Source organism: Octodon degus, unplaced genomic scaffold (genome assembly GCF_000260255.1).
Source record: "Octodon degus isolate 3935 unplaced genomic scaffold, OctDeg1.0 scaffold00013, whole genome shotgun sequence".
NCBI classification, from domain to species: Eukaryota; Metazoa; Chordata; class Mammalia; order Rodentia; family Octodontidae; genus Octodon; species Octodon degus.
In genome coordinates, this window is record NW_004524589.1 from 21,791,163 (window position 1) to 21,803,464 (window position 12,302).

The 12,302-nt window shown below is 38.6% G+C and overlaps 1 pseudogene; it reads right to left on the bottom strand.

Annotated features, from left to right (window-relative positions):
• Nucleotides 1-12,302, bottom strand: part of LOC101585388 — a 95,478-nt pseudogene that overhangs the window by 17,485 nt on the left and 65,691 nt on the right.

Genomic DNA, 12,302 nt, shown 5'->3' on the forward strand with positions numbered 1-12,302 from the left:
GGACTTTGAACATGAATGAGTGTTGGACTTTGTCAAAAGCCTTTCCTGCATCAATGGAGATGATTGTGTGATTTTTAGTTTTCACTCTACTGATGTAGTATATTACATTTATAGATTTTCGAATATTGAACCATCCTTGCACCCCTGGAATGAATCCTATCTGGTCATGGTGTATGATCCTCTTGATGATTTACTCTATTCTATTTGCTTTGATTTTATTGAGGATTTTTACATCTATGTTCGTGAGGAGGATTGGTCTGTAGTTCTCTTTCTTAGTTGTGTCTTTTCCTGGTTTTGGTATCAGTATAATACTTTTCTCCAGGAATGATTTTGGGAGGATTGCTTCCTTTTCAATTTCATGGAAGTTTTTGAGGAGTATAGGACTACATCTTCTGTAAATTTCTTATAGAATTCAGCTGTGAATCCATCTGGGCCTGGATTTTTCTTTGTTGGTAGGTTTTTTATTACATCTCATATTTCATTGGCTGTTATTGGGCTATTGAGAGTGGTTATATTTTGTCGATTCAGCTTTGGTAATTTGTACCTTTCTAGGAATCTCTGTGTTTTCCATTCTGTGAGAGTAAAGATTCTCAAAGTAGCTATAGATAATCTTCTGAATTTCCACTGGGTCTGTCTTAATTGCACCCTTTTCATTCCTTATTGCTTGTATTTGATGTTTATTCCTCTTTTTGATGAGGTTAGCTAGGGACTTATCAATTTTATTTAATCTTTCAAAGAACCAGCTTTTTGTTTCATTAATTTTTTCAACTGTTTTCTTCATCCCAATTGCATTAATTTCAGCTCTAATCTTTATTATTTCTTGCCATCTTTGGGCTCTGGATTTGGTTTGCTCTTCCTTTTCAAGTTGTTGAAGTTGTGTAGCATTAGGGTGTTTATTTGTTCTCGTTCTGTTTTCCTGTATGAGTTCACAGCTATGAATTTCCCTTTGAGAACTGCTTTCATCGTATCTCATAAACTGCAATAAATTCTTGAATTTTCATTAAATTGTAGATATTGTTAAATTTCTTGTTTAAATTCTTATGTGACCCATTGATTGCTGAGTAGAGTGTTGTTTAACTTCCATGTATTTAGGGGTTTTTTTCTGCTTTCTTTTGTCATTTATTTCCAGTTTCACTGCACTGTGGTCAGATAATAATCATGAGATAATTTCTGTTTTCTAGCATATACTTAAGCATGACCTATGGACCAGTATGTGGTCTATTTTAGAAAATGACCCATGTGGAGCTGAGAAAAATGTGTATTCAGCTATGTTTGGGTGGAACACTCTATATATGTCCACCAAGTCCATTTATTTCAAGCTCTGGTTCAGTTCTGCTATTTCTTTGCTAAGTTTTTGTCTGGTTGACCTATCTTTTGGAGATAAAGGAATGTTAAGGTCTCCTGTTAAGACTGTGGTATTGGATATTAGATTTTTCATGTCCATAAAGATTTGTTTTATATACTTTGGTGCTCCCATGTTTGGTGCATACATATTTATGAGTGTTACCTCTTCCTCTTGATTTTTTCCCTTAACCATTATACAGTGGCCTTCTTTACTTCATGTGATCATTCTTCGTTTCAAGTTGAGACTGTCTGAAAATAAGATTGCTACCCCTGCTTTTTTCTGAAGTGCTGGGTCATGTAGATTTTGTTCCATCCTTTGACTTTCAGCCTATTTATGTCTTTATGAGTTAAATGTGTTTCTTGTATACAGCATATTGTTGGATTTTGTTTCCTAATCCACTGTGCCAGTCTATTTCTCTTAATTGGTGAATTGAGTCCATTTACATTGATGGTTAGAATTGAGATGTATTGACTCACGATTGACATTTTATTTACTTGTTGTCGTTTACTCCTTTTTCTCCTGTGTTTAATTTTTTGCCCTATTTAGTTTAGTTGCTTCTGATCTCATTTGTGGAGTTCTGTTCATTTTGGTCCCTCTCTAGAACATCTTTCAGGAACCTGTGTAGGTTTGGCTTTCTCATCATGAAATTCTTTAGTTGTTTTTTGTCATGGAAGTATTTCACTTCTCCATCAAACTTGAAAGAGAGTTTTACAGGGTATAGTAGTCTGGGTTGCAATTTGTTTTCATAGCGGACTTGAAGTACTCTGCTCCATGTCCTTCTTGCCTTTATGATTTGTGAAAAGAAGTCAGCCATAATTCTGACGGGGTTTCCTTTGAATGTGATCTGCTTTTTTTCTCTTGCAGCTTTCAGTATATTATTCTTGAGCTGAGTTTCTGGGCTCTTGACTTTTATATGTCTCGGTGTGTTTTTAATTGGGTTGAGGTTACTTAACATTCTCTATGCTTCGATTACCTGAATATCAGATTGTTTCCTCATATTTGGGAAGTTTTCTGCTATTACTTCTGCCCATATTTTTTTAATGTCCTTTGTATTGACTCCTTCTTTCTCATTCAAACCTATTAGTCTCACACTGCTCATCTTTGCATTGTCTTGCAAGTGATGAATTTTTTTTTCCTGCATCCTAGTTGTTCTTAAGAGATATTTTCTTACCTTTTCATTAGTTAGACCTGCTTCTTCAAGATCTGAAACTCTTGTCTTCACTTTCACTTAAACAGTTTTGCAAACTTGTGACTGAGATTTTAAGTTCCTCTATATCTCTTTGATTCTGCTTCATGTGATCTATTTCTTTCCTGTATTGCTCATTCAAGGGATCCATCATTTTTCTAATCTCCTCTATTTTTCATCAATGTCTTCTTTAGAATCAGTTATTAATTCTTTTACTGCAGTATTTTTTTCAGATTGGGTTTCCTCCTTATATTTCCGTAGTTGATTCTTTACTTCAGATGCTATGAGTTCAGAGCATTCTTTTTTTATTTCAGAAAAGAATTCCACTGAGTTTCTCTATAACTTTCTGCTGTTGCCTATTTACTATCAACGTTATTAATTCATACATTTGAGCTGAGCTAGTAGAAAAGAATTCTACTCTGATTTCTTCTATGACTTTCTGCTGTTGCTTATTTACTATCGATGCTATTAATTCATACATTTGAGCTCAGCTAGTGTCCTCTGCACTTGTTCTGGGTGGGCATTGGGTTTTCTCCATATGTTTCTGCATTTGATTCTCTACTGCAGATATTATTAATTCAGGGATTTCTTTTTTCATTTCCAATCTGAATTCCTCTTTACCTTTCTGCAGTTGTTTCTTTATTTCAGAAGCTGTTGATTCATTGATTTCAGCTGTGCAAAATCCAATTTGTTCTGTGTTAGTGTCCTCTGCACTTGTTATGGGTGGGCTTGTGTTCTGAGATTGCATTTTGCTCCTTCTCTTTGGCATTTTGTGCAGCACTGTCTTCTGATCTTTGTTGTAGAGTTTTGGTGTAGTTATAGCCTTAGCACTTATTGAAATTCAGGTGCAGATCTACAAAGTTTGAATTTATCCAGCTGTGCCTGGCTTGGTTCTGGCTGCTGTGCTCAGTTCCTTCCTCTGCCACCCTTGGGAGTGATCCTGTTGTGCCCCTCTGGCTTGATGTTCTGCTCCTGGACTAGCTGGGTGGCTTTGTCCCCTACACTCTGCAGGGATTGCAGTGGCAGGGTTTCATCCCGGGCCTGTAGTCCAGGCCTGAGCTGAGTCTGGAGGGTACAAGTTGGAGTAGGGGGGAGAGGAAGATCTCCCATACACTCACTGAGCCTGGGCTAAGCCTGGATCTGAGGGTCCCCAAAACACGGCAGAAATTCTGTCTGCGGGCAGGGTAGGGGCATTCTCCGGAGTGGTTGGGGGAGTCCCAAGCGGGTGGAAGAGGGTCTCACCTATGCTGCATCTAGGCTGGGACCAGGAGGTCCTGCTGGTGCAGGGTAGCTGGAAGCTCTCCCACACACTCACCGGGTCTGGGCTAGGACTGGACCTAACAAACAATTTTTAAAAAAAAAATAAAATACTTCATTCAGAAAGGTCTCACTTGATCCTCCATGGTTCATTGTGAGTTTAACTGACTTGAGCAATCAGAATAGATAGAACTACAGCCTGGACTCTGTTTTCTTACAGAAATATTGGGGATTACCATTGCAGGGTATTTGCTATGACTGTCTGCTAAATGAAATAAAAATGTAACCCTAAAGTAAAAGTTATATTTCTCTAAAATAAAATAATGTATAAGTGAGATACAAATATAACCCTGAGATAACTTTCACATTTCTCAAAGTAATTTGTAATTTTTAAGACATGCAATTTACTTACACCTCAGTAATCACAGCAATTCTGACAGCATAGGGCACATGTTTGTAATTAAGTAGTCTGGCAGTTCATTGGATCAATCTTTTTTGGTTTTGCTATTTAGACCTTGATTTTAACATTCATTCATTATAAAAGAAAATGAGTGACTAAATTGAGTTTGATTCTTAAAATATCTTCACATTCAATCCATGTATTCCTTTTGAAATAAACCCCACCTATACAATAGCATGTATTACACACATATTTCAATTTTCAAAACACATGTCAAACCCATGGAAGAAAATAATTCATCATGATGTCTGTGAAAAGCCTCTTGAATCCACCCTCTCATAGCTTCTCTTCTGACTTTCAAATGCACAGTTTCAACCTTTGATGGACACCTACAGAAATATATAATGTCCCTATTTTCCTTAAAGTCTTACCTACCACTTTGATACAGAAAAGGTCTGGGTTTTTTATTTTCCTCCTTCCCATTTATCCTACATGCAATAAATCACCAAGTTTGTTCATAATATTATTACATTTACTGTTCTTCACATTCCTTTGGCTCCTCTAACCACCTTAACTAGCCATCAATTCTGGGGCTGAATCAAACCATTAGTCCCATGTTATATTTTCTAGGGTGCAAAAGAGCACACAATAGATACTAGGCATAAAAAACCTTGGCAGAAGGCAGACAAGATAACTCGGAGGATTATATCACCTGCTTAGGCAGACCCAGGAACAGGAGTTCGATCCCCAGCATGCCGTGCCAGCCCTGCTCCTGAGCAGGTGGAGAAGGTGATTGAGACTGGGCTTGGTGGTGCTCAGCTATAATCCCAATGCTCAGGAAGCTGAAAACAGGAGGATCACTATGAGCCCAAATTGTGTAGTGAGACCCTGTAGACTCTGTACTAAATACAAAAAAAAAAGATCTAAAAAATAAAAACCCCTGGCTGAGTCACTTAGCACTGCCATTTAAAGACTCTGAATCAAAACTGTCTCAAGAAGCAGATCTCACTGTTGTCACATCTTAGTATGAATATGCTAAGTTCCTAATGTTAATGGTAGAAGTAGATTGCAGATTCCAGGTTACTAACCTTTCTTGTTTTCACTTTTGAACAGTCATAAGAAAGGTCCATTACTTAATCAAGATGATGCCTCTTAGGGGACTCCTCAAACCTTGTAAATGCAAGGGCTGGAGGCTGTGTATTCAGTGGTAGAACACATGCTCTGTGTGCTTAATGTCCTGAATCAAGTCCCCACACCAAAACAGAGCAGAATAAAAACAAAGAAAAAAAACTTATGAATAGATAGCTTCCTCCTACCATCTACCTAAGTCCTGAAAAACTATTGAAAGTGCCCAACAGAAGCCTTAAAAGTGGGTCTGTCTTCTTATAACTCCAGACAAAAAAAAACAATGCCATTTGCCACACACTGCACCCAGGTCTTGCACAACACAACCACATTCTCCACTAACCACAAACCATGCTGCTTTAAGAAAGGGCTGTTCCTAGGTGTTTAGCAGTAGATATAAATAATGAATGGCAAGCATTTTGAAGTGATAAAGTACCCAGAAAAATCACAGTGATAGAGATATATCAATGAGAAACAGAAGGACAGCACACAAGCAGACCCAAGAGATATTGTCTGATATGCAGACCTGGGTAACAATGTCACGAGCACAAACTCAAATCCACTCTGGTGGAGCATGGAGTGCCAGCACAGTCATGTTCTTCTCAGCTAGCTCAGTGACTGTTGGTCTGCAATAAGATTTGAATGTACATGGTGGCTGCAGGAATTGTCCTGAAAGCAGTTTGAGCATCAATGTCCATTTAAAGACTCATGGTCAAGAAGTACAGAGAGAAGCTAGAAGGCTCTTATCATGTATTTATTCAAATGCTTGACTTTCAATGATAGCAGAGGCAAATTGGGATTTTTTACTATTCTCATAGTCCTGTGGTTGGTTGGTTGGTTGGTTGGTTGGTTGGTTGGTTGGTTGGTTGTCATGGCTAACCATTGAACAAAAGTCCCTGTAATATTGAATATGCAAATATAGATGAAATATATGTAGAAAGAAACATATAGACAACCAAACTTTTCTCTTTATTTTTCTCAACAATGAGGATGAAACCCTAAACTTTTGTGCTGAACTACATCCTCAGTTCTTTTATTTTTTGATTTAGGGACAGCTTCGCTAAGTCACTAAGTTGTATAGGCAGGGCTTGAAATTGACATGTACCTGCTTCAGGTTCCAATTGTGCTGAGAATTCAAGTCAGTGCCAACAGATCTCCCCATTTCCTCACTGTTAATTCAGTGCTTTTTTGTGCTTTGGACAATGCATGCTTCTAACCTGAGCAGCAATCTATTTATGCATTATGCAGGATTCACTGAGAAACACAAAGCAAATATCAGCCCAAATGTGCACACACTGCCTGCGTAAACAGCAGATCCAATAGTAACAAGAATAATTGCATTATGCTCCTGAAAATTTCATGAGGAAATGAGTCTCTGGTTACTAACTAGATGAGCTTGCTTCTTACAATGGTGCTACATTTCTTGTGTCACCTAATAAAGACATTTTAAACTTAGAAAGATAGGATTCATTTTATTCTTTTTTTATTTTAAAGAAAAGAAAATTAAACAATAAAATCAGTGGTATAACATTTCTAAACAAGACTGTGGGAGAGTAACAAATGGTTAGTACATTGTGTACTGTTATCTTCAAAGTAGTTGCTCATGTTACAGGATATAGCCATAAAAATTGGTCAAACAATATAGGGATATACCTTTCCTTTCAAAGAGCTAAGAGTTTGAAGTGAGTAGAGGTGAGTAGACTCCAAAGAAACAGGTAATATTTGATGTCACTGAATTAGGAAAGAAATTCAAGCCAAAAATAAGCAATAAATCATCAGCCCTAACTCCTTCATTCTTTTGCAGGTTGATAAATACAGTTAGATATTCACAGGACTGCTAAGACAATAGAGCAAATAACAGAGAGCTTGTCAAATGTGTGCTTTGTTCTTAGAAATGAACTGAGTCTAGAAATCTAGACAGGACCTGATCAAACTACAAGCCTGCAGGCAAATTTGGGGCTGTCTACTTTTCTAAAGCTTTGGTGGTCTGCAGTCTATTTATTTATCTATTATCTATGGCTACTTTCCTATTACTACTGCCAGCTGAATGGTTGATACGTCCACAAGCCTGCAACACTGACTATCTGGTCTTTTATAAAAAGTACTTGCTAACCTCTGACATAAAGAAAAAAAAACAAAAGATGGATTATCTAAAGATACAAGATGTTCTTTAAGATTAATTTCCTTTGCAGTCTTGAATTTTTGGTAATCACTATAGAAAAACATTCCCCTGTATTCATTAAACTGTAATAAGAGGGAAACAAGGTCCTTTCTATAAATTTAGACTAGAAAATCAAAGGATGAGCTTTGCATCTAGCATCTACAATGGGACCAGCAAATAATATCAAAGAAATTAAGGACTTATTTGAATGTATGAAGCACACATGCTTCTATGAAATACTCCCCAGGGGCCAAACTCAAAAGGCAGTATCTTTACATACTCTGCCTATGGATTTATTTTATTATTTATAGTATTTATCTCTTCTGCTCATGAAAGAAATAAAAGATAATTACAATATTAAAATACATAGAATGATTTTTAAAGGCAATTGTAAAAGGAATTGAAAATTCCAGTAGCTTTTTACCAAAATCATATTCTCAGGAGGCCTCATGTTTAGAACAAACTTTTCTTTCAAACCTCTGTTGCTAAGACTTTATTAACATAATCAGGATACAGCCTGCCAGATATTAATAATATTTACAACCTTAAATTCCCTTATAAAATATGAATGGCTATCATGTGTATTCAGCAGAGCTCTCATTATTTATTCATTCATTCAATAAACATTCATTGAACACCTCCTTCAAACCAGTTCCCTGTTTTGGAACTTACATTCTATAAGGCATATCTACATCATACACTAAACTGATTCTGAGATCTTTGCTGGTCATCTCCTGAGTTCTACTTAAAAGGTGAAAGCAGTTGTCTTACTTTGTGATTCACCTACCTAGAATCAGAGATCACCAATTGTATATAAAACTACTGGCAGTGTGCTAGCACCTCAGTTGTGTCAACACGGAAATCAGAAAAAATGTCACGTACATTCTTTGCCTTTTTATAAGTTTAGGAATGGAGCAAACACAGGAAATCAGAATAAGAAGAAAACAGTAGATAATATAGGAAATGTTTTCCATTTTTGAGACAGATTGTAGAAAAGGCAGCCCACAGTGGAGAAAGCAGAGGATTCATGCATAGGCTAAAGGGGAAAAGTGTACTAGTAAAGTTAACAGGCAAACAGTGATGTGTGCATTCATCTTACCAAGGGAAGCACACAGCAATTTCAGCATTACGTGGAAAGTGATTTACACTGTATACTGGAAATAAGAGAGAAATGAAGTCTCTTAGTCACTTTCTATCAATGAGACACAGCAACTGACACATTTTAAAATAGGAGCAGTTTATTATGGCTCATACTTCAGTGGGTTCAAGTCATCATCAACCAGCCCAAAGGGAGAAACCTCATGGCAGAACAGTATGGCAGGGGAAAGCAGCTCATACCATGGTGACCAGGAAACAGAGAGAGGGAGGAAGAACTAGCCATAAGAACACATCCTTCTAGGTACACTTCCTTCGACTGATCCACCTGCAACATGGTCCAGCTTCCTAATAGCAACCCAGCTAGAGCATCCCCAGGATCCATTCACCTTCCATACACAGAGAATTTAGGGGGGATTCTAGATCGAAACCAAAATATCCTCATGAGAAGTGGCATATATATCTCACTATGCAACATGCACTTAGTCCACCTCAAAGAATCATCAAAATTTTAATAGTTGCAGAATTGCTAAAAAGTTCAAGTCCAAAGCTTTCCCTGAAACTTGAGGCACATTCTGAGCTCTGAGTTCCTATAAAAGTCAAAAAGAAAGATAAACATATCCAGAATATAATGGCACAGAATAAGTGTTCCTATTTAAAAAGCCAGAGATGCAAAAAGAGTGGATAGAAAACAATGGGACCCAAATCATACCAAAAATCCAGCAGGGAAAATATTAAATCCTCTGGCTCCATATGCAGCACTCAGGGTAGGCGATAGCCAGATGTGAGCTGCAGACAGTTTTAGCAGCCCTGAACTACAGCATTACTGTTTGCAGCCCTAGTGGCCTCTCTGTTGGTATGATTACATTTATTGCCTAGGATTTTCTCTGACAGATGTTCCTAATATTCTCAGCTTCCTCGGATCTCTACAGCAATTTTGGCTTCATTCTTACAGCTTTACACCTTGCCCTCTCAAAGCCACATTGCCTGGCTTCTCAGGCTTCTTCTGAAATCTAGCACTAGGCCCTTAGAACTCCATAATTCTTGCATTCTATATATGTATAAATTCAGCCCCACATGGGTGACACTGAGATCTGCAGTCAGTTTGAACAGTAGCCAGAACCCCATGTATCATGGCTGCAGCAGGTTCCAAGTGCCTGGATGGCTGAACACTATGAAACAATTCCTGGAGAACCAATTCCCTAGCAAGCCCTTGTCAAGCATGGGATTCATGGATTCCCTTCTCAAATGAAAGTTTTACAGCTATACCCCATAATACTGCAAAGAGTGGAGTCTTGCTGATTCCTGAGATGCCCTATACAAAGTACTTGATTCATTTTTAATGCTACTTTTTTCAGTAATGATCCTATTCCATGCCTACTTCATGGGAACTTCCTTTCTGACAAAATTGAAATCTTCAAGTGGGCTTTCTGCTATTAATTTTTACTGTAAGTATAGTTGAAAGCATCCAAAAGTATTCATGCCACAGTCTGAATATTGTGTTGACTCAAAATTTCCTCTGTTGGATGAATTAGTCCACCAACCTTAATCTCGGTGTCTGGGAAAGTCTCTGACTTAGTCACTTTCCTGTAGCTGGAAAGCTACTGACATATTAAAGAGGGGTTTACTTTGACACACAGTTTAAGTCTATTGTTGACTGATCCATGGCAGAAACAAAATGGCAGTGGGGCATGGCAAAGAAAAAGATATTGAATCCATGTCAGTCAAAAAGCAGAAAAAGAAGGGAAAAGCAAGGAAAGATATCTTTCCAGGCCATGGCCCAAGTGACTCACCTTCTACCGTGCCCCAGCTCCTAACAGCAAGTCAGCTATGGCACCCCAGGTTTCAAATGACCTCTCTCACACACATAAGAATTTAGGGAATATATCAGATCTAACCTGTAATATCCAGTAATTGAAGATTCCTGCCAACCAAGATACTACCATTTTTTCAACATTTATTGATAAGAGCAGCATGATTGGTAAAGCAAAGTGAACTGATTCTCAAATAATTGTTCTAACAGATTTGCTTAGTTCATAGTAGAAGTAAATTGGATTCAGAAGCTCCAGTTAGAGATCCAGCCCACGCCCAGGCCCAGAGAGTGTGTGGGAGAGCTTCTGGCTCCCATGAGCCCACCCACGGGAACACTCCGGACAAAAGCCCAGGCACACGAGATGAGTGAGACCCTCTGCCACACCCTTGGGACCCCTCCACACCTCCGGGGCCCATCTCCCAAGCCCACCAAAGGGGTACAACAGGATCATTTCCAAGGGCTGCAACAGGAAATAACTAAGCACAACAGCTAGATCCAAGCCAGACACAACTGGATAAACTCAGACTTAATAGATCAACACCAAAATTTCAGTAAGTGCTAAGATTATAACCACAACAAAGCTCTACAGCAAAGGCCAGAGGTCAGTGCTATATGAAATAACAAAGAGAAGGAGCAAAATGCGATCTCAGGCCTCGAGCCCACCCAGAATAAGTGCAGAGGACACTAGCTCAGCTGAAATGTATGAATTAATAGCGTCCAAAGTAAAGATACAAGAGAAGAAAGGTATAGAGGAACTCAGATCAGAATTAATCTCTGAAATAAAAAAAGAAATCTCTGAGTTCATAGCATTTGAAGCAAAGAACGAATCAAATGCAGGAACATGTGGAGGAAACTTGATCAGAAAAAAAATCTCTGTACTAAAAAATTTAAATTTAAAGAAGACATTGATAAAAAAATAGAGGAAATGAGAAAAATTATGGATTTCTTGAATGAAAAATACAGGAAATAAATAGACCACATGAAGCAGAGTCAAAGAGATAGAGAGGAACTTAAAATCACAATCACAAGCTTGCAAAACTGTTTGAAAATGAAGACAGAGTTTCAGATCTTGAAGACGCTGGTGCAGCTAGTGAAAAGGTAAGAAAAGATCTCTTAAGAACAACTAGGATGCAGGAAAAAAATAATTCATCACCTGCAAGACAATGCAAAGACGAAAAATGTGGGACTAATAGGCATCAGTGAGAAAGAAGGAGGCAATACAAATGATATAAAAACAACAAGGGCAGAATAGCAGAAAACTTCCCAAATATGAGGAAACAATGTGAGGAAACAATTCAGGTAACTGAAGCATACAGAATGCCAAATAACTTCAACCCAAATAAAAACACACTGAGATATATAAAAGCCAAGATCCCTGAAATCCAGCACAAAAATAATATACTGAAAGCTGCTAGAAAAAAGAAGCAGAGAGTACTAGCCCAGGCCTGGTGAGTGTGTGGGAGAGCTTCCAGTTACCCTGCGCCAGCGGGACCTACCAGTCCTAGACCAGGCGCAGCATGGGTGAGACCCACTTCTACACCCTTGGGGCCACACCAATACTACACAGCTCCCCCCCCACCTTTCCCGCCACATCAGAACTTCTGCCGCATTCTAGGAACACCCAGATCCAGTCCTAGCCCAGGCCTGGTGAGTGTATGGGAGAACTGCCTCTCTCCCCTACTCCAACTTATCCCCTCCAGACTCAGCTCAAGTCAGGACTACAGGCCTGAGGTGAAACCTTGCAGCTGCAACTCCAGCAGAGAGAGTACAGGACAGAAACACACAGCTAGTCAAGGAGCAGAACATCTTGCCAGAGGGCACAACCTGTTCAGCCCCAAGGGCAGTGGCAGGAAGGAGCTAAGCACAGCACAGCAGCCAGACCCAAGCGAGGCACAGTTGGATAACTCCAAACTTTGTAGA